A 24,756-nucleotide genomic window follows, 5' to 3' on the forward strand; every position below is an offset into this window, starting at 1 on the left:
GCAAGAAGCAGAGTAAGGAACCTATTTCTGGTATCGCTGTGAGCTCTGGATGAGGAGGTAGAAGATTGGTCCGCTGCTACCCTGACACAGGATGCAAGAAAAGTCATATGATCATTTTGCCACTTCCATAGTCAGCCCCAGTAACTGTGTCTCTAATAAAACTAGGCACAAGAAAAGACCCACTGTAGTGCTGGATGATTCACCAGCTCCCCTGTGGGCTAGAATGTGCCTGTACAGGGACATCATCAAAACAGTTGTGGCCCGAAACAGAGAAGAGCAACACCATTGCACCTTCAGTGATATCTATTTTAATTTGTACTGTAAATCATAACAATCAGTGTCTGTGATTTAGAAGGGAACCAGTAAATGAAAACCATTTGGAATTACAGTAAGGGAACTACAGTATAAACAATGCGGCTTTGCTTTAGAATTATGATGTTTGGATACACAGACACACACACACAGACACACATACATATATTAATGAGGTTTTTAAGGTCAGTTTAAAAGATGCGATAAGAGACACATACATGATTTTCGATCGTGCAATAATCATCCCTTGTAATAGGGCCCTAAGCCTGGATAACTCCATTTAATCATTTAATTTTTTATTGGTCACTTTCCTGTCTTTCAAATTTTCAGTGAATATAAATAAAATAAAAGTCAATCTGTTACTCGCTAATCTGAAAGTCCTTTTATCTGGAAATTGACACCATTTAGTTTGCATCCCTTTATAGTCTGGAATACTGTGAATGCTGGAAAGAAGAGATTAGTGGTGTTTTGCAATAAACATTCAAGGGCTACTGTACTTTAACAAAGCCGCCTGCCTGTGGAGCTGCAGAGTACTAATATTCATAGTAATGCAACGCTGGCAAGAAATCATACAATTGTGTTGTTCTGCCTGTAATGTATAGCACTACTCTAATGTAACATATTGTGATTTTTTTCTTTACGTTGTAAACTATTGTAGAAACTTTTATTTAGGCAGGAACCTCTAGTGACATATTCCCTAAATACCTACAAAGCGTGTGTGTCTTTTAAAAGATTGTTCATTCTATTAATCTATTGGGCTATTATTTGATGTGTCTATGGTCTATGGAAGCTAAGACATTTCATAGCAGGTCATTGTGTTTTGAGCAGCCCTTATACATGTCTGTGAATAACTTGTACAACCTATTCAGCTAATTCCTCCCCCTTCTTTTCCCCCATGGACAACTTCTAGTTGTGACCTCTGTTTTTTTTTTTTCGTTTTTTTTTCCTCAAACAACCCCCTGGGGTCAGTCTGATTGGTTTAACCCTAGGTGTCCTAGAAATAACATTTCCCTGTTTCCATGACCTGACTTCAGCCCACCCTGATTTAGTCTAGAACTCGTAATACGTAGCCCTGTGGTATAAAAATAATATATTTACTAAATTATGAAAATATAAAAATCTAAATGATTAATGTCTGAAGTAAAATATACAGGTAAAGTGTGTGACTCTTTTTCTAAATGATGGAAGAACCGATCTTTCCTCAGACCATAACTTCTGGGCCTTAATGCAAAATCTTTTACAAGCCCCCACCTACCATATAAGATTTAAAATACTGGTATGTTTTCATGTGATAGAGAGGCCTTCATTAGCACAGGTGCAACTACTACTGTATTTAGTTATTTAAATACACTATACACTCCAGTAAACCTGAAGGTAGCCATAAACGGGTCTCTGGGGAGCCTCCTGACTCTCCATTGACAGATGATGTAAGTGAAGAGATGGGTCAGGCAAGTTGCATGTTTGCCACCCAACTTTTTTGTTCTTGGAGGGATAAGCCGACGCCAGGGCAGTCTGGCAGCAGCTCACCCCCTACTTTCCCTTATAGGGAATACATGCTGAATGTTCACGTGTATCACTGCTGACTGTTCACTCAGCCGACAGTTATTGAATGTATGCCACTTAAACTATCGTGTGATGAACAATGGTTTTACAGACACAGCCATACACATCTTAGTCCATATTGACCATTACAATTGATGGACCTGCCTGTACATGATCAATGACAATTGGCATCGTTTCTGGTTAAATTCTGAGAACGTTCTTTCATGATCGTTTGTGGATTAAAGATCTTTCCTGAACAAAAGATCTTTTGTGCGACTAGTAATCACAAATTTCATTTTGGTTGAAATCATCCATTTTCAACAACTTCAATATGATGTGCATGGGCACCTTAGACTAGTTGTAAAGTGTCCCGACTATATCCCAGAGTGTTCTGTCAAGTATTTTGAGACTGACTAAGCAAACTATTGTGTTCTTGTAGACTAAACTCTCCAGCTGAAAACGGTATGTGGAGAGAATACTTATTGTATGTATTAGCAGCACTTAATGGGTACCTTCTGAGCGCCTATCAGTATTAATGACAATGCATACTTTTCTGATGGTTCTAATTTACTATCCCTTTCCCTGTCAAAACACAGACTGCCTTGTGAACTTTCCTGGAAGTGTGGAAGGTACCCCCTCCCTCTTTTTTCTGTGTGCCCCTCCTCAGAGCTCTCCTGAGCTACTAATCTCTGCAGGATAGACAGCTGCCTGAAAGCAGATTGTGTATGGTTCAGGGAGTCTGTAAGGAATTTGATCCTGTCGAGTAAAGGGGCACAGAGCCAGTGAGTATTCAGGGTGGTCCAAGAAGAAGAAGAAGAAAAAAAAAAGTCAGATGAAAACAGGGCAGGTTATGCATGTGTGTGTTTGCCTGCATTTATATATATATACACACGTTATGCGTGTGAGTGTACTGTATGATAAGGGAACATGTACCTATGTGTTCTTTCCAGAGATTACATGTACAGTATTAGTGTGGATTTTGATCATTTTATTCTATTAGCTAACAGCAGGCAGTTCAGCCAAGTAGCAGATTTCAGCATTACTCACCCTCTTGTAAAACCCCCAAAAGTTCAAGCCAACCAGTGTTACAATTATCTAAAACAAAGCATCACAGCATCAGCTTTTACAGTTGACTAGCAAATGCCAGGAGTTGCGTTGCTCTGTTTATGCCATGTGACATCTAAAATACAATTGTTACACATTCGCAGCAGACAGCAAAGTGCCAGTTGCTTCTTAGCAACAGACTACAGACTACAGCCACTTTGTTAGTAACAACACAGGGTGACTTATTATAGTCTCCAGCTGAAGGGAATATTAGATAAATTAAATACTGCTGTAGAAAACCCCATCAATACTACACATCAGATAAGATACACTTATAGTCCACCTAAATAATCTCCAGTTTTACCCGTTTTTTTTTTTTTAACCTTAAGACTAGGTTTATACATAGTAAAATAAGGAAAAAAGATGGCCGTTTTTGTTATCAAGTAATAAGCCATACTAAAAGGAGAATTCTAGTCAAAATGAAATATCTGCTGAAGGCAGGGAATGTAGGAACATAATAAAGAATGTATACTTAGGCTAGGTTTACATCATGATTTTGCTATCCGTGTAATGTATCCGTCCTAGGAAAAAAAAACAGATGGTTAAAAATGGATGCTGTTGTATGCCCTTTGTTTTAATCCATTTTCCGTTGACTTACATTATAAGGCTATGTTCACACTGCGTATGAATCCGTCCGTAGTGCGAACAGCGAATATACGCACGTAGTTTTGAGGTTAATGCGTTTGCTTGGAAGTATACGATATACGCCCGCACAGTGCACACTACGTATGAGCTTACGGCCGGATCGTATACGGCGCCGTGAAAAATGAACAAGACCATTTTTGAGGATGGAAATGTTGAAACTCACGGCCATGGATTTCCATGCGGTCCCGTACGAAGTACTTATTTCAGCCAAATTGAACTTGATTTTTCGATCCAGAAGGTTCTGTGTGGTTTACGGGGCTGGGCGAAGATTTCCAAGTAAATGACCTGCCTCAGATCGCTTCGAAACAAGCTAGGGAAGCATAAGTGTACTACGGGCGTATGTTCGCGGATCGTACGCATCCGGCCGCATGTCTATTTTTCCTACGCTCGTAGGTTCAGCCGCACATGTACGGCGGCGTACAATCTACGGACGGATTCATACGCACTGTGAACATAGCCTCAAAAAATAATGGAACAAAACAAATCCTTTTTAAAAAAAAATATTTTATAACGTGCACAAAAACATGGTTGACCATGTTTTTCTGTATATTTTCCAAAACGGATACAGTGTGACCGATTGCAAAATCTTGATGTGAACTTAATCTTATCCTTCCCCATGCTTCGCAATGCTGCATCACCACTCCGCTTCCCCCTGCCTTTAGCAGAGTTTTAATTTTGGCTGAAGTTATCCTTTAAAGTCTATAGAAATCAAATAGCAGTTTGTGCATATATTTTAAACAAAAATGGAGTAGCAATGCAGTACCAATTTTAAACATGTGGCAATATGTACTCATTTTTAGTAGTAATCTGTACATTTTTGTGACATTTTATTAACTTTATTGACACAATTAAATAATAATATTTATTGATATTGTCACTTTACCATTGCAAGATAAAATAATAATAATAAGACTTTTATATGGTAAGACCCCAGGTCTTGAAGAGGTTTTCCCATCCCAAGAAGTTATCTCCTATCCACAGGAAGGGATTAACATGCTGATTGGCTGGGATCTGACTACTGGCTACCCACCTATGATAAAAATGGAGGCGAACAGTCCCCCAGAAGGAACAGAGCATACTACGCATGATGCATGTGTGGCTAGCACTCCATTTATTTTCTATGGGGCTTTAAAGTATTGCAGAGCACTGAGCTCCATAAAGAATCAATGGATTGCTGGCCATGAATACAAAGTGTGCTATATTCAATCTGGGGACACTTTTCTCCCCTTTCTTAGGATCTGTGGGGATCCCACCAGTTGGACCGCCACAGATCAGCTTGTTATCCTCTACAGCTTACAATCTCAGAACACTTTGCTGAACACCTGGTCGCTTATTTCAAAGGTAAAATTGACAACATCTGTCCAGCCAATATACTGTCCTCCCCCCATGGGCCAGTCACTGCACTGAATGTCCATTCCCTTTAGTATAACATTTACATGTATCAATCTCACCTATAGTACTCTCCACAGTGCTGCACTGGGTTGGCAACCTCTTTTGTTTTTCTTTTTGACTGAACAATTTATCCAAAAATCACAGTATCAGTGCCCATGCTAATCCTGCAGTAAGAATGCATTATGAAAAAAATGATGGAGACAGCGTGATGCAATCAGATTCCGATGTGACCAATCAGATTCCACCTTTCATTCCTCACAGATGTTTTGAAAAATGAAAGGTGGAATCTTATTGCTTGCTAGGAGCAACTAAGACAGCTTGACTCTGTGAGAGTAAAAGAAAGTGGTGGGTGCTGAATGGTGGACTACAAACCTGTCAGTGGTGCAAGGGGGTATGCTGCCACGCCAGGAAAAATAATGGGTACCCTCATAACCTGATTGATATCCATTATAAAGCTCTCAGGTTTATCTGCTGTGTGTTATTGGTCATTATTGATTTGTATGGTGATGCTGTATTCTGTTTGTGCAGCATGTGGGCAGAATCTATAGCTCAATACCCTCCAGAATTCATCCTGCTACACCTATGGCCATTGCAATAGGTGGCTAATACACTTAGGGGGAGATTTATCAAACTGGTGTAAAGTAGAATTGTCTTGTCCTTCTCCTAGGTAATGAAAGGCAAGGGCAGGGGCCTATGGTTGTATAGCACCCACGCATTTCTGACCCCAGATGCAGGTGTCAATAGAGACCAAATAAACCACACTGCCTTGGCCAAGGTATTTAGATTTAGAGCTATGGACGTTATTTGAACATCCCCAAGCTAAGGTAAAGCCTAGCTACACCTCTGTTATAATGTCAGAAGTTTATTTATCACTAAGAGAAGGGAAAGGAAGGGAAAGGAAGAAGAAAATAGACCAATGTATGAACATTGATCTCCACTGTAGTTGTTTGGCACATGGGCACAAGCATAGCTCTTACTCCATCATATAGTATAAGGAAGTATTTTAATAACACATAAAATCATTCCATTCTGATCTGTCAACAGGCCATGAAGACGCAAGTTTGGGGCTTTCTGTCTTAGATCAGTTACTGTGAAATAGATGCTCACCGCAGAACATGGCAGGAGAAAGGCACAATCCCACCAGTTGTTCACACCTTCCTAATATGTTGACACAAGGATTTAGAAGGTTATAAGAGAATGTTTCCTGGACTCTATCTAGAATTAATGTGACAGGGATTTACCATTCAATTACCTATTTAGCTGTTTACAGCACATTAACATTTTTTTTTTACTTTCTGAGGGATTTTTTCCCTAAGCCCTTCTTAGTGACAGCAACCGTAATCGATAAGAATCACTATCATTAGATGGGTGGGAAATCTTAACATGTGCAGCAAATGATGTCAGATTTTACTATGGATCTCTACTAAAAGAGCTATTACACAAAGTTATTAACAGCCAATCAGGTAATAGGGTCAGTGATCACTCATCCACTCATAGCATAGTCCTAACATGCCAAAAATCACGGCTCATCGGCTACAGTACATAATCTATCTCCCCATGTTAGGCCTCTATTAAACAATCCGTATGATCCCTCCACGATCTGTGCCGCAATGACTGTGCTGGCTGGCTTACATGTTCGCTAGCACGGTGGGAGTTGGTGAGTAGTTGTCTTCTGCACTCCTGTCATCTATGCTGCCGGGTGACAGGGGGTATCCGTGCCGCAATCTATTTTCTATTTTTTTGCTGTGTGGATTGCAGTGGGGGTCATGGCAGGGATTGTGTGAATAGCTGCCTTCATGTCAACGGTACTTAAAATTGTCTGTGGTCGCGGATATGCAACCACGGCCAATTTTACGGGATGTGTGAATGCAGCCTAATGGAGGGGAATTATGGCTGAATAGGGCCACATCAACAATCTAGCAATTGTTCATGTGGCCCTGTCTACATGATAGGCATCCCTGGTAATAAGCTTGCTAATCGAGCTATGATCTAAGCGATTTTTTAAAGTGCATGTTGTGCCATCTAATAAGGCAATATAGTTAGGAGGCCTGTCAGATAAAACAATTGAAAAAATGGACCCTGTCATTATAAAATCTTTTGACATGTCAATGAGACATATTAAAAGTCATGATCGGTCAAGGTCTGAGGGGTCTGACAGAACTAGGCGGAAGGAGTCTGTGTGCATCACAGTCACTCCTGACTCCATGTCACATGACCTATAAGGACTTTCAGTCCAAATTTTTGGGGTCCGTCTAGGTCACAGAGACAGAGCAGGGAGAGGAGCATGCAGGAGCAGGGTTGTCTCCCCACTTATTCCTCTGCTTGGTCAGGGTCAGAACACTCAGACCCAGACCAATAAAAACTTTTGCCATATCTCTTTTACATGTCAATTTTTTTTAAAATGGCAGGTACACTTTAAGGATATGCTTGAGATCATGGGGAAACTATATTTAGACATAATTCTGTCTAGTGAATACACAAACATTCATGATTTGATATTACATATTCTCCCAACACTGAAAGAAATTGGGTTTTGTTAGATTTACAAAAACAATCTGCCATCCACTGCGTCTTTTATGGTTTGAATGGTGAACATGGTTTTGACAATGTCATGTTTGCTACATAATTGCAAAAAAACATGTTCCTTCCTGCATGTTCAAAGGCCGAAAGTGTAGAGCAACATTTTGTCAATGAGCTGTGGAAACTCACATGTCATAACCTCCCGGTCTGATGAATGAGCTCCATTCCAGGTTGTTTACAGATAATCCACAGACCCCCAAAAATATACAAATAAAAACAAGAAGAAAGACACATGAATTTACATGCTAAATGGCTGGTGTGCGCTGAGAGTCAGGACTGTCTTACTATGGTCATAGGGGTGTCAACTGAAAACAAGTCTCTATTTAAGCACTAATGAAGTATACCCCAAGTCTAGCAGTATGGAAAAGAACACTGAATAGACAGGGCAACAAACAGGTCAGCTATGTTGTTAATCTGTCATTCTACAAATCTATTTATTTGGAATTTATTGTGCTGTTGGGAAGATTTACATTCTGTCTTAGGCTGGGTTTACATATATAAGTTGGCATCAGTTGCGTTTTTTGCCTAAAAACTGACCGCAACTGATATCACAACTGATGCCAAAAATGCATCAGATGTGATCAGTTTTTCTATCCTTCTTTTCATTAAAAACCATCAGTTTCCATCAGTTGTCATCAGTTCCCATCAGTTGTCACAAGTTGCGCTCATCAGTTGACATTTTTTTCCCCAGTATGTTTTCCTGTCATTTTCAATGGGATTTGCAGGGGAACGCACAGGGGGGCTATATACTAATTGGGGGAGCTCACAGGGGGGCTATATACTACAAGGGGAGAGCGCACAGGGGAGCTATATGGGAGGGGGAGAGCGCACAGGGGGGCTATATGGGAGGGGGAGAGCGCACATGGGGGGCTATATACTATTGGGGGAGAGCGCACAGGGAAGCTAAATATTACTGGGGGGGGCAACAGGGGGGCTATATACTACTGGAGGAGAAACAGGGGGGCAATATACTACTGGGGGACCAAGGAGGGACTATAGGGGAGGGGGAGAGCACACAGGGGGAGAGATGTGTTTATTTTGTGCTACTATTTGCCTGAACGCCGGATGCCAGAGCCGAACGGCATGCGTCCTGCCCGGCGAGGCACTCTATTCGATTGAATTGGTGCGGCGCCGCATCACCGGAGCGGCGGTCCACCAGGACGCTGCAAGATGCATCCTAACGCACCGACGGTCCGGCGATGCGGCGGCCACTAGTTCACCGCCGCACATTTTGAACGATCCCATTGAAAACAATGGGATCAGTTCAAAGATGCGTTTCCCTCCGGCGCCTTTCTCCTGCGTCGGAGGGAAACGCCGCCGCACCGCCGGACATATGTAAACCCGGCCTCACTAAACATCTAGATATGGCACAAGTCTACTGAGACATAGAAGAATACTATAATTAAGACTAAAATAGTTATCTCAAGCATGTTCCCACCTTTCCTGATTTATTATGACTTTCTGTCACTTTTCCCTTGATTTTGATCCTACCTACGGTAAATAATTCTGCTCAGAACGGCAAAATCGGCCGCCTTTTCTCTATTTTTGACATTTTGTGAACATAGCCATAATGTGATTGGTGAACACTGACACATAATTAATTTTGTGAATTGAGAAAATAAAACCCTAATGTGGTGTGATTTTGAACAGAAAAAAAAAGAAACATTTGTATACCAAAAATAAGGACCCTTCATACAGAAACCAGGAAATCACCATTAAACCTGTATGTAAAAGTGAAACAATGGGTAAACATGCCTAAATGTTGACCTACAAAATGTGTTACTGAATACAGAATACAGTAAAAGTACAGCAAACATTTTACTATATTTTGTATGAAATGTTTTTGCTGTCACTACTATTAGTCAGTTATCCTTAGCTGAGCTAGAGAATATTGGCATTATATTAAACTATGATATTGATGTATTTACATTATTATGCAGCTCTATAAGCATTGCTATATTAATTTGTCTATTTGGACTAAGTGTATTATTATATAGATGATGACTGTGCTAAGAAAAGTATATTATATTGTTGAATCGAGTATTTATAAGAATTTGAAGTACTATGCTTATAAAAACAAGACAATCCAAGTTTAAAAAATAAATAAATAAAGAGCATTTACTGTATATATGAATAGGATCAGCTCTACAACAGATACTGTAGGTCAGCAGAGAGGAGCCAGAGCAAAGAGCCACTTAATCACTTGCCTTTAAAAAGCGATAACTTTACTGCAAAAGTATATAAGAAAGCGGGTCAACAAAGAGCATAAGAGAAAGCTGCTTCCCTTGTTGGTACTGAGTGTTTGTTGAAGGACTTAGCTCTTAGTGCCTGCAATACAAACACAAACAGAGCACTCACAGAGCAAAGTGAAGTGAAAGTTTCCTCTAAAATCACCTCTCACGCGAGTGTTCTGCTTAGAAGGGTACAACTAAGGACATAAGTAGAAGATGAGGAATTTTGGTCTTCGCTTCAATGATTCAATTTGTATGAAAATGGTGATCAGTGGTTAGATGCCATGGCCCAAAACCAATTTCTTTTATTTTTTTATTTATTTATTTATTTTTATTTTTTTTTAACCACAGTTGAGTCCATAACTTTATACAATTGCTTGAATAATATAGCTAAAAATATTTGGATTATATTACTAGACAGATCCCATAATAACTGGGTAACACACATTTTTTATTTTTTTTTTCTTAAAAAAACCCAAAAACTAATTTGGAGCTTAGGGTGCTTCCTCAAAGGCACACTGGCACTTAAATCCCCAACTTGGAGAGATTGAATGCCGGTGCCCTAGATCATGTGATTGTGGATTGGTGAATGTTAATAGTTTTTTTTTATTCAACTAATACACACCATAGGCTATAGTATCTTGTCCTTCCCAAGAGAAGGTTAGAGACACCTGACTTCTTTTCACTTGTGATGGGAATTTGCAAGACATGATGAGAAAGAGGATGAAGGACAATGCATTTCTTCACTGTGAGGGAGAATGAACAGCTAAAGAACAATGAAATCGATTAACATAATAGGCCAATGGAGAGAGCCTAGACTGTATGGGAAGATTTCTCTTTCAGTGTCATATACATGATGACAATTGGAACAGCTGAGTACACAGATTATATTATGAGACCCTATTTCTAACAAGGCGATAATTTATCAGCACATGTTGGCAGTAAGACAGATTGAAAAGTAGATGACAATAATTACATGACTATCACACAAAACTAAAGAAAAAGACATAAAATAATAGGAAATTAGCACTATTCAATGGAATTGCTATTAGTCTAAATTCTCATTTAGTGATAAAATGCAAAGACTTAGGGTCCTATTAGCGATTTTTCATTTTTGCCAATTAATAAACAATCTCAAACAAGCGATTTTGGGAACAACCTGAAATCGTTCACCATAACACAATCGTTACAATCGTTACTATGATCGCTGCTAAGATTGTTTACTCCTTCTATTCCCAGCAATAGAAGGAACGATGTGTACATACACACAAGATTAGCGAATATTTAGCAAACATTTAGCGGATGATTAGCGAGCGATTAATGGTGATATTATGGTCAGCTTAAAAGATGCTCGCTTAAGTTCAAATAATATAATGTTTTTTCAATCGATAATTGTCCTGTGTAATAGGGCCCTAAGGGACATCACAAAATCATCTCTAAAGCTTGCAGTTTATATTTATTTAGCCACTATTTGGGTTTTCCATGTGAAAATCCTTTTCTTTTTAAAGGGCAGGCTTTTTTTTTTTTTAAAGCAATTTACATATTACTCACCTTACTGATATCCCACTGCTGCCAGTCCAACACTGCCAGGTCCATGCTGGTCTCAACTTCCTGGTCCCATCTTGACATATAGAATGCCCATTGAGCCACTCACTGTCTGCAGTATTAAGCCATTTACCCGTTCATTGGCAGTGTGCCAGGCAGAGATTATTGGACATCTTGTGAGCATTGGACCAGCAGTAGTTGGGGATTGGAGTGACCACCAGGAGGGGCAGTTTTTGATTTTGTTCTAGAGGTGCCCATACACTTTCAATAGCTCTCAGATGAACCTTTATTCTGTCAACAACTGTCTCTCTCATTCCCCACATACCACTGGCCAAGCCTAACATTTATGTGTTCTCAATTGGGAGGAGATTGGGAGTAAGCTACTGTCAAACTCCTTTGGCATCAGCTTAGCTCCCTGAGAAAATAAGGATCTGGTAGGTGAAATAAAACATGCCCAAACCTTCTCACACTCAACAGTAGGAAGTCTCCATGTTCAACAGTGGGTCAATCCCACCAAACTCAGCAGTTTCTGTTACAGTACTTCTGCACAATTATAAGCTCCCTTAAAGGGATTGTCAAATAAGACCAATAGAAGGCAGACCTGCTGCAATAAACTGAATGCTGAGTCCAGTTGAGGCATCTCCTTTAAAACAAAATTGCACTTGAAGATCACCTATTCTATTCTGTGTTCGATCATACCTTGCCTACAGTATGCAATGGTCACATACTATTATATTATACCAGACTGTTGGGTACTATCATATTAAGTTCAGTCAAACTCAGCAACACTGTACATAGTCACCACAGACTGATATTTAACTAGTCTATAACTTACTTTTTTGGAGGTCTCTTGATTTGTCTGTTGAGGTCATTTCCTGGACCTTTAAAAGTGACCTTGTCCCAACCTTTCCCAGCTTAGTCTAGTCATCTCAGGAATGCTTGTTGCTCCCCTGGGCAGAGGCCATCCTGTCTAAAGTATCCATGATGGCAATCAATATTCCAGAACCTCCCATCAGTTAATACAATGATTTCTCATCTCAATTAACTACTTGACACCTCTCCTCAAGGCATAACATGAAGTCCCACTGAAATGGGGTTAATGCTGGAATGTAATGGGAGGGATACTGACTAATTTGCAGCAGCAAGCTTCCTAATGTGGCCCATTGTTATGTGTCTGATGGACATAGGGAAACAATAGACCCCTAGGGCAGGACTTTCCTTGCATGTGAATAGGTGTACAAATGGTTCCAGGTGTAGAGCAACAAGTGCCTAGATAGTTCAGATTCGTTTTTTTCTACTGATTTGTTTTAAGCAGACTTCCTAAATTTGTGAAATAAGAGGAAAGTCACATGGAACTATCCATAGTTTTGTACACTAACTCTATATCCTTTCTAAAGGTCATAACAATCACTATATCCTCTAGATAAGCATTCAATATGGCAGATCTCAGATTTGCAAGATCTTGATAATGGACTAAAGGCCCTTTTTCATAGGCTGATAATCGTGAAGGAGTGTTCCTAGGAATGCTCATTTAGCCGATAATCATCCCATGTAAAGGTGCCAGAGATCATGGTAATTGCTCACTCGTCGGCTAATTTGATCTTCTGTGTGGCCGTAAAAATCATTATTGGCTGCACATCTTTCCGACTAAACAGGAGATGTGTGGCCGATAAGAATACATTTTGATAGCTACGCAAACATTACAGCGATTGTATATGCGGCCTGGCCTTGTGATTTATAGTGCCTTTTAAAGGCACTGCAGGTGAGAGCCGATCACGCTGATCAGCGCTCTATGGGGGAGATTTATAAAACATGGTGTAAAGTGAAACTTTGCTCAGTTGCCCCTAGCAACCAATCAGATTCCACCTTTCATTTTCCAAAGAGTCTGTGAGGAATGAAAGGCTGAATCTGATCGGTTGCTAGGGGCAACTGGGCCAGTTTCACTTTACACCATGTTTGATAAATCTCCCCCTATGTGTCCATATATGACCCCATAAAAGGACCCTTAGCTATATAATGTATATTGATCTATTACTGGTAACTGTTCTCATGTTTTGCTGAAATGGAAACATTCATTATATGAGGAAGAAAATAATACTAAAAAAATTGTAAAACAATAGAGTCCTCTTATACAAAGAATTAATTGATACCTTAAAGATAATTAAGTAACTCATGATCCCCTGCAAGAGCTGAAATGGCTTTTTGCCCAATAGCATCTTCTCAAACAAATAGTCTTCCCTTTAGGGAATAGGTTCCATGTTTGGGAAACATTACACCTGTAACAGTTGTAGGAAGGCATAATTGTCTATGAATGGACTTCTCATGCTAGAATATAAGTGAGAGGATAACAAAGACCAAGACAATTGTCCCCAATGTCTAATATTTCTATGGTTCGCTTGATAAAAAATTGAGATTTCTCAGTAGCTGATACAATTTGGTGGCTAAAAAAGGACATAGACCATCACAGTTCACCTGAAGCGCAGAAAGAGATCCCGATGAAGAGTGCTGCACAGGTAACTGATCAAGAATCAGGATGAACATAGACAAAGGCAGAGGCTCCTGTACAAGTGTCCATAGAAAATTATTAAAACTTCACATTTATTGGGAATCCATTAAAATATGAAGTTTTAATAATTTTCAATGGACACTGGTGCTGGAGTAGATGTGAAAGATCACCAGATGTGAAAGATCCAGCTTGTGGCATCCAGTTTCCCATCCATTCTAATCACAGATGTTGCAGATTGCAGGACATTGTTAACCTGGCTTAGCTGAAAAAGACAATGACAAAATGGAACCTTCAAGTCCTGCTATGGTATCATCAAACATGGAACGATGTCTGGTGAAGAGCCCATATACAGTCTGAAAAGCTTACATTTTGTCATTATTATTTTTTTTTTTCAGTTAGCCATTTAAAGGTATCAACTATTGAGAACTCTTGAATTGAAATTGTGGTTCTGGGATTGTCCAGTTGAATTGGTTTATAGATAAAAAAAAATGAAAAGCCTTTTTTATGTTGCTAAAATGAACCATTAGTAAACTTAATTCTGACCTGACTACTAGATATCAAATATTAGAACTATTAGGTAACAGCTAGATATTTAACAGGAGAGAAAGTAGAAACACAAGGGGAGATTTATCAAACTGGTGTAAAGTAGCACTGGCTCAGTTGCCCCTAGCAACCAATCAGATTCCACCTTTCATTTTCTTAAGAGTCTGTTATGAATGAAAAGTGGAATCTGATTGGTTGCAACTGAGCCAGTTCTACTTTACACCAGTTTAATAAATCTCCCCCGCAGTCTGCAAATAACTCCTTGAGGGTGCGTTCACACATACGGGATCTGCAGCAGATTTGATGATGCAGATTTCAATCTGCAGCAGATCCGCAGCAGATTTGATGGCCTAGAATTAATTTGCTTTGAATCTGCAGCTTCAAATCTGCGCCATCAAATCTGCTGCAGATCCTGTACGTGTGAACGCACCCTGAAGCTGTTCTTTATATTACCTTTATTGCCTTTATTATTATTTTGTTTTCCTTGACTAGGTTGCTGTAAATGTATTACTATTTAACATGACACAGTAATAAGGAACAAAAACTGAATAGAGGGAAAAAAAACCTTGACTCTTCCTAATAGAGTGATGATTCAAATAAACATGAACTCTTTCTCGCTTTGCTTTCTTTTTGACTCTTACCCTAAACAGCCACTTGTAACACTTACATATAGAACATTTATCACTAGCAGAGGTGCAGTGTAATCCAACAAATGCTTTGGGTATGTTTGTAAGACCAGACAGGGTTTAAAAATATGAATCGACATTGGCTGCGGTGTAACGCAACTCAGAATCTCCCACTTCACAGGCAACCGGCCTAACCACAAGGCCACCAGACCTACTCCTTTAATGCTTCTTCCATTTTACTTCTAAAAGTTGTTCTGAGACAGCCGCCTATGTTTGTTTATGAGTGGAATTTGGGCATATTTCCTGCAATAATTAAAAAACAAAAAAACAAAACATAGTTTTAACCCTGTATTCCATCACGGGTTAGTAACCTATATCGCTTGTTGGATTGTCAGTTCCCTGTTTAAGATCAATGCTTTTAGCTACTATTTCCTCTCATAGTGTTTGCATACAGGACGCCATAAGTGTCTTACAAACATGCACCGCACAACTGTTGACAGAACAAACAGTATTGTCTAAGGACCTGTCAATATTTGCTCTTTTTATTAACTATTTTTCTAGTTGTAGATGTATTAGCCTAAATCAACCTGTTTTTTAACGGGAAAGTTATCTACTTGTAGCAGTTTGTACATGTGCCACTTCTGTATTTGCTTTATTGAATGTGAATATTTCACTTTAGATATTTCACCATAGGATGTTACCATCCAATAACCCCAAGATCAAAATACACTCCATGCGTCTTGCAGACATCTCCTCTACAAATATTTCTGTCCATGTGTGTCTTGTCATTTTTCCATAGCATGGGCTGCTATACATACATTTTCCCATACAAGGCCAACAATACATAACACATCCTTCATATGTGAATTGAATCAAGGACCTTACAATCAATCATTAACTTTGTCAACACTTTTAATCCTGGATGATTAGCATATACTATAGTTATACAAATAAGTACATAATTTCTTATGTGTTGTGTAAAGGGGGTTTAAACATTAAAGGGGCACTCTGGAGAAAATGAATATTTTTTAAATCAATTGTTACCAGAAAGTCATACTAATATGTAAATTACTTCTATTAAAAAATTCTCAAGTCTTCCAGTACTTATTAGCTGTATGTTCTGCAGGAAGTGGTGTATTCTTTCCAGTCTGACACAGTGCTCTCTGCTCCCACCCCTGTCCAGAGCAGTAGCAAATCCCCATAGAAAACCTATCCTGCTTTGGAGAGTTTCATTCATGAACAGAGGTAGCAGCAGAGAGCACTGTGTCAGACTGGAAAGAATACATCACTTCCTGCAGGACATACAGCAGCTGATAAGTAATTAGGAATCTACATAACTTTCTGGCACCAGTTAATGTAATTTTTTATTTTATTTTATAGAAGTAATTTACAAATCAGTATATTTTTCTGACAATTGTTTTTAATGTAAAATCTTTTTCTTTTCTTTTTTTTTAATCTGGAGTACCCCAGATAGGATATATAGGAATGATTTTTTTTACAGTTCGAGTAGTTAAACAATAGCAGTATTTTTTTAAAGGGCTAGACATTTAAATTGTTCTTTCCAATATGAGATATCAGGGAGGGTCAGGATACTAACACACACATTAGATGGTGGGCCAGTCCCACCAAAACTAAGGTCTGTATTACAAGCCCAATCACTATAATTAATGAGCACAGATTGGCGCTCGTTTACTGAGACTACTACAAGGCTCGATTATTGTGCAGCAAGGGCTGCACAGAGATCGATTGCAATGTCTGTGCAGCCCTTCCTTTAAAAGTGTAATAATAAAGTTCATACATACCCCTTCACGCTCCCTTTGTCTTCCTGGCTTCTACTCGCTCCCGGCAGCTGCCAGTTTAACTTCAGAGCCGATCTCTGTAGTGACAGGCTGCTTAGCCAAACACTGGCCAAGGCGGTTCTGTCCTGACGAGTGATTGGCTGAGTGGCCTGTCACCACACACACTGCAGGGATGGGGCTGAAGCTCGCAGGACAGCAGGGAGCATGGAAAGGTGCAAGCCTGTCGGCTGATGATTTTAGATCAGGACCTAAAGACATGATCGGCTGATGATCGCTGTCATCAGATGATTGTTGACATGTTTACATGGAGCAATGATCTGCTGAATCGGCCTGATTTGGAAGATTACCGTTCCGTGTAATAGGACCCTAACAGTATTGGCCAACATAAATCTAGTGTGTATGGCCAGCTTTATATTTACATCACTTATATTTAATGAGGTTTTAAGTCATCCAAGAGAATTTTTGCCAATAAACTAGAAGCTGGAATTTAACTCCTCCAATTATTGTTTGCAACAATATTCATAAATTAGGTTCATTATGTTCTATTCAATGATGATATAGACATATGCATATGCATAATAGAAAGCCTTTCCTATGGAAACTCTAGTGATAAGAGTTCAATGTTACTCTAAAAACAGTGTGTCATACATATTGGGAGAGATTTATTATTACTGCCCTAATCATAGACAGCTGAAAACTCTTAGGCTCGGTTCACACAATGTAAAATGAAAACAAATGAAAACAGCTGCTTTCCATAGACTTTAAAAGAACACGTTATTAAATATAAAACGGCCACTTTGCATACCTATTTTATGTGACCCTAATATAGTACAATGGTAGCACATTTTACTAGACATGTTAGAGTTTATTCTCTTCCTTGAACCAGTTTTGGTTGGCTTACATTATATCAGTATTTGGCTCCAAAGTTTATAATATAGCCGAGTAAATTTCCCCTATTGTATTTGCTGTATTTTTATTATGTAGTATTTGTGCAGTTATTATATCACTATGTGTGATACTCACTATAAGGTGAGTGCCGCTTTTTGTTCTTATCCTTTACTGCACTTGAGATTCTATCACTATATCATGTGTGTGAACTGCGACCGAAGCTTCCCTTATCATGATCCTGATCTGCCAAAATACTTTCAACTATAAAATGTGTAAACATTTGCACATTCATTAGGACCACAATTATAGGGGGCAGAAATTATGGTTGCACCTGTGCCCTGAAGCATGAGGTGGACCAGTATTATAAATGTTACATGGTAGGTGGGGGCTCGTTTACATGTGGGTCCAATAGCTTCAGGTTACACCTCTAACATTAACACACAATGTTCCACAAATCCATGTGCTCATATAACATACAAAAATGAGTAGCAAAAAGAAAACATTAAATACATGAGATATGTCACGCTATATGGCCGACTCTGCTTCGCCTAAACTCCATAAAACCTGCAATTACTCTGGAGCTGATGGAAACAAGTGGCCTACAGCAAGGTCCATTAATAATTTCTGCATATGTTTAATATAAAAGTAGCAGGAATAGAACTAAGAAGCGTGGAATTGTATATGACTACCAGGCCTTCTTATCCCATGGGTAGTAGAAAAAAACGCTGCTGTTACTTTTTAATAATCACATACAATCAATGTATTGTGTAGAACTTGGCTTACATTTTAACAAGGCTTCAATACACAGAAAATTATTATTTGGTTGATACATTATATATTCTAGTGCCTGTAATAATTTTAATTCTTATTCCCTCTAATATATTTATCAGCATGAACCTTCATAGAAGTAAATAGGCTCAGTAGTCACATGGAAGTTCATAGTCTGGAAGCTTCCAGGGTCCAATACAAGATCTGTAGCTATTATGCATCACTGGTCACGTTATCTGGGGCAGAGGGGCATTTTGGGCCTATTCAGTCCTAGGCCCTTTGGAGTCCTTGTGTGACTGTTACCTCTGTACTATACTGAATATTCTGAGTCATCTTGGAGACATTCACCCACTGTTATGGTATTTATTCTATACAGTAAAAATTCAGCTTGAAATGTGACAGCGTTATCAGTTACATTATGTTTATGTTACAGTACGAAATGTGACTATTACATAACAGTTGCTAAAACTCATCTGGCAGGAACATGCAGTGTGCTGACAAATCCGCTTCTCCAACACTGCAGCTAATAAATAGCCTCCTACTAATGGATCCAATGTGTTTATCTGATGCACGCTTTGTTTATTCCTATTTCTGCACTGTAAACACAGGGAAACAGTAGAGCAGCAGGCGCAAAATGGTAATCAAAGCAAATAATGCTAAAAAAGGCAATCACCGCGATGAGTAGACACAGAAAAAAAAACTTCCGCTCATGTTGGGGTCAAATGATCCTGTTTTTAGAAACTACCGTCGTCATTTCTTCACTGTATACACCCAGCCTTAAGAATGTTCAGCTACTACAGAGCAATATCTTATATATCATATTATGTGCTGTTCAGCTAACAAGTCAGATATGGCATATACTATCTCTCTATTATACTATTAGTAAGCATTATTAGTAATGTTACATATGACTAGTGGTAAACATATATTATTGGTATTAATACAGTGTAATATAATTTCATGTGTGACTACAAAAAATACTTTAGTTTTATTCTAATATGCAATTTTTGGAAACCTTAAAAGAAAATCCTGCCTACTTTTCAGTTAGGTATTAGGATAGTGAGTGTAACATACGGAGGTGGTATTTATTTCTAGTTTGTGTTATTGAGAACAATGCAAATACATGCAAATTTCATTAGACTAACATAGGTCAGGCTTAAGGAGCTCTTTATCGTCTTCTATATGAGCAGTAATTTGGTATAAAACCTTCATATGGACAGAACACCTGATCTACATGGCTGTTACAAATATGGGCCCTCTTTACTCTCCCCACAATATGGCCCCTTAGGACCATTGTAAGAAGAGGCATTGTAAATCGAGAAAAAGGCTGAAAAACAGAGCACTGGACATTCGAAAAGGCATTAGTATCAGCAAATCTGAATAGGAAAAGTGATGAAGAGGTTGGCCAAGTGGTCCTTCTCTGTCTCCAACATCTATCATAATAGTGACGCACTTTGGAGAGAAAGCATGCTAATCATTGTTTATCAGTCAAGAACCCTCTTAATGCCAGGCCTTTCAACTTCGAATAAGTTAGGGATTACAAGAACACGGTGACAAGAAACTTTCCTTAGATAAATACTCAAACCCAAAAGTACGTAGAAAAAAAAAATAACAGGACTCATGACAAAGCCTGAGCCAATTGATGACTTATGGCAAGGTAATGAACACAGATGTAGTAGAGCTGAATTTGTCATTTAACAGCTCGGTGCTGCTTAGTTTCATAACTTTCTGTGTTGAGAGAACTTAATGGGTTTACCAGCAGTCCTATGTAATATAACAAATAACTAAACGTAATATCATATCAGGCTATGTTAAATGACCAAACTAGCTCTGCTTAATGGATATGGTAGTTATTTACCACTATTACAATAGTATCTGTATAATAAGTGCACAGGCTTTTTGCATTATACATACCGTAACTGTTTAACTGTTTGTAAGACGTTGGCATAATGTGACACCTAAAAAAATTTGTGTACAAACAGCATACCTCCTATGTGAAAGTAAAAGTAAGAATTCCTAAAACTATTGGATCCTGCTGCACTGCTAAGGAGGCTGAAGAATTATATCCTTAGGCCTGTAATTGCACATTGCAGACCCCCCTGTAAGACAACAGGTGAAGTTTTACTAGCCAACACTGCGACTGGCAATCCCACATTTATAGGGTTCTCGCCAGCCCTCAAAGGACAACCAGCCACTGCATCAAGGAAGCGGATGCTAATAGTATAACAAAGTTCAAGCAACTTACTGTACAGGGTAATTGATGGTTAGATAGATATAGACATTAGCATCAAACCAAGAATATTTCACTAATAACCTAAGTAGACAACAATTTTGTTTGTCACGTGCCATTTTGTTATGTATTATATTAGTGTTAAGCATTGTAATAAACACAGATGTAGATCGCATCATGTACCAATATAATGATGGTTAAGCATGTGTGGTGTCCCATGGGATTGCAGGTAAATGCATTATTTAAACTGAGTTCCCAGCTCGGCTACATCTGTATATAAGTTCTTTGCAACTCCTATAACTGCAGTTAAACATAAAGCTGCACCATGTGCAAGGGTGTGTACTGGGCTCCCTGACAGCTCTACAACTTTATAAATGAAAATCTTTCACTTATCATCAATCTCCAATAATCACATTTTGAGCAGAATAACTATAAAATGTTGCATTGAACATTTACTGTTGTTACAGTTGAAATCGATAGAGAATCCCCCCTTCCCATGTACTTGCCATACCTGACAATTATCACACCGTAATAAGCTCCAAAACAATCCAGCTGCGACTCCAATATTATTCGCCACCCGGCTTTTCTTTACATACAGATAAACATTGTTAAAAAATCCATGTTTTCCAAGAGTTAAAAAAACGGACACATCCAAGGTTAGAGAAAAAGTGGCGAAAAAGATGTAATAATCTTCTAGATCAATATGGCAATTGTTAGAAACATCCTTCTGGGATTTTAACACTTTAAGACGAAGAAAGTTTTCAGCAAAGTTTGTGCTTGTTTTGTCCTCTGGCTGTAATTATAAATATTTCATTCTCGCAGGAGGACCACCCTGAAGCAAGAAAGGAGTGATCTGATTTCCATGAATTCTGCCTCCTCCTTAGCTCTCTAAGTGAAGCAGAAACTTTTCTGGCTGTTTAAGGGTCCAGTTCTTGTTTAGCTGGAAAAGGTGCTTGGATTTGTCCTCTTTTTTGTCTCTTTTGCTCAGTTTTTAGGGATACGTTGAAGGCTGAGCAGTCAGACTAGGCACTGTGTGTGGTTGGGATGGGGAGACCCAGAGGATTCTCAGCTCTCAGCATGCTGTCTGTGGTTACTTGGGCTGGAAGGAAGATGTGGCATGGATAACATGTGGGATGCGGATTGGAATGCTCTGAAGTGAGGGGGAGGAGGAAGGTCCATTGAATGAACCACATTCCAGTGGGAGAAGCACAGACAAAAACAAGGCACAGAAAAAGCTCCATTTATACATGATAAAGTGTCTCAAAACCTTGGACGGCATTTAATAAATATTTGTCCAGATTAAAGACCATTAGGCTCAGAAATAATAGCATTATTAATGCAATTTTTTTTACATCACATGTACACATAATATCATAATATATGTATTGAAAATATAGATATATATAACACACACACACACATACATACATATATATATATATATATATATATATATATATATATATTACACATTTGCAGTTGTGTACTTCATCCAGAGATAAGTGGCACAAGATTTAAAAGCTGATTGGGTTATGTAAGTACCTCTATATTATCTATCTATCTATCTATCTATCTATCTATCTATCTATCTATCTATCTATCGATCCACAGTGCTATACTCTGCATTATATACATTTATGTTCTAGTGACATTCTATAAGCACACTATACATTATTCTATCTATCTATCTATCTATCTATCTATCTATCTATCTATCTATCTATCTATCTATCTATCTATCTATCTATCTATCTATCTATCTATCTATCTATTGCACTTTGTAAGCAAAGTCACACCTGTATATTCTATCTACCTATCCATAGACTATACTGTGCTATACATTTTATGGCTATGTTCACACTGTGTATCTTTCCGGCCGTAGTGCGGACCGTGAATATACGCACGTAGTTTTGAGGTTGATGCGTTTGCTTGAAAGTATACGATATAAGGCCGCACAATGCACACTACGTATGAGCTTACGGCCGGATCGTATACGGCGCTGTGACAAAATGAACAAGACCATTGTTTGAGGACGGAAATGTTCCAACTCACGGCCGTGGATTTCCATGCGGTCCCGTACTAAATACTTATTTCAGCCAAATTAAACGTGATTTTTAGATCCAAAAGGTTCTGTGTGTTTTATTGGGCTGGGCGAAGATTTCCAAGTAAATGACCTGTTTCAGATCGCTTCGAAACAAGCTAGGAAGCATAACTGTACTACGGGCGTATGTTCGCGGTTCGCCCGCATGTTCGCAATCCGGCCGCATGTCTATTTTTCCGGACTCAAACGTAGTGTGAACATAGCCTATACATGTAAGATATACTGACATAAGGTAAGCAAGGACACATCTGTATACATTTTATCTATCTATGCACAGTACTATGCTACACATTATAAACATAGGATATAATCACATAAGATAAGTACACATCTGGTTACAGCATATTATATCTATTTAAAGGAGAGGTCTGGCCTCATTTTTTTTTTTAATTGCAGGAACCACTCTCTGACTGGCCCCGGGACCCCTTCCGGGCTCTTGGATCTCTTGTGTTGCCAATGTCACTACCCGGCTGATTGACAGCTCGCTCACCCAGTCAGTGACTGAGGTGGGATGTCGCTGCAGTCACCGATTGGCTGAGCGAGCTGTCCATCAGCTGTGTCTGACATTTTCCCATGATTCGTGACATCATCACAACTGGAGGGGAAATGCCTTCCGTCGGGGGTCCCAAGGACCAATGGCGGATTATAATGTAGGCGGTTTGGGCGGCCGCCCGGGGCCCGAGGCTCCGGGGGGGCCCATGCCTTGCCGCCCACATTATAATGCCGCCCGGGAGGCCCCCTCGCCACTGCACTCTTGTGACCGCAAGCATTGTTTCGCTTGCGGTCACAAGAGTCTCCGGCTGCCTCCGGCTGATGCGCGGCTGCCGGGGGTGTCCCGTCCTCTCCCCGGCAGCGCGCGCATCTCACAGCTCCTAGTGCCGCCTGGGGCCCTGACTTCCGGTACTGGGAGCGCACGTACCGGAAGTCAGGGCCCAGGCGGCACTAGGAGCTGTGTGATGCGCGCGCTGCCGGGGAGAGGACGGGACACCCCCGGCAGCCGCGCATCAGCCGGAGACTGCAGACGGAGAGAGGATCGACGGGGGAACGCAGGGTAGGTGAGTTGTATTTTGTTATTTATGTGTTATTTATTGACTGGGGGGGCTTCTATAAAGGGGAGAAGAGGGGGACCATCTATAAGGGGGGGGGGGAGAGGGGGACCAGCTATAAGGGGGGGGGGAAGAGGGGGACCAGCTATAAGGGGGGGGAAAGAGGGGGACCAGCTATAAGGGGGGAAAGGAGGACCAGCTATAAGGGGGGAGAGGGAAGAGGGGGAGAGGGAAGAGGGGGACCATCTATAAGGGGGGGAAGAGGGGGACCATCTATAAGGGAGGGGGGGAGAGGGGGGCCATCTATAAGGGGGGAAAGAGGGGGACCATCTATAAGGGAGGGGGGAGAGGGGGACCATCTATAAGGGGGGAAAGAGGGGGACCATCTATCAGGGGGGGAAGAGGGGGGCCATCTATAAGGGGGGGAAGAGGGGGACCATCTATAAGGGGGGGAAGAGGGGGGCCATCTATAAGGGGGGGAAGAGGGGGACCATCTATAAAGGGGGAAAGAGGGGGACCATCTATAAAGGGGGAAAGAGGGGGACCATCTATAAACGGGGAAAGAGGGGGACCATCTATAAGGGGGGGAAGAGGGGGACCATCTATAAAGGGGAAAAGAGGGGGACCATCTATAAGGGGGGAAAGAGGGGGACCATCTATAAAGGGGAAAAGAGGGGGACCATCTATAAGGGGGAAAGAGGGGGACCATCTATAGAGGGTGAAAGAGGGGGAGCATCTATAAGGGGGAAAGAGGGGGACCATCTATAGAGGGTGAAAGAGGGGGAGCATCTATAGAGGGTGAAAGAGGGGGACCATCTATAAGGGGGAAAGAGGGGGACCATCTATAGAGGGTGAAAGAGGGGGACCATCTATAAGGGGGAAAGAGGGGGACCATGTA

At 40.1% G+C, this 24,756-nt stretch overlaps 1 protein-coding gene across 1 annotated transcript in view; it reads right to left on the bottom strand.

The window, feature by feature from the left end:
• The window catches only part of GLI1 (GLI family zinc finger 1), a 104,883-nt gene extending 83,052 nt beyond the window's left edge, over nucleotides 1-21,831 (bottom strand). Inside the window, exon 1 of the mRNA XM_069970376.1 lies at nucleotides 21,223-21,831. The gene's annotated coding sequence lies outside the window, so the exon portion shown is untranslated. The remainder of the gene's footprint in view (nucleotides 1-21,222) is intronic.
• Between the last annotated feature and the right edge of the window lie 2,925 nt (nucleotides 21,832-24,756).

Source organism: Dendropsophus ebraccatus, chromosome 5 (assembly GCF_027789765.1).
Source record: "Dendropsophus ebraccatus isolate aDenEbr1 chromosome 5, aDenEbr1.pat, whole genome shotgun sequence".
Classification (NCBI taxonomy): Eukaryota; Metazoa; Chordata; class Amphibia; order Anura; family Hylidae; genus Dendropsophus; species Dendropsophus ebraccatus.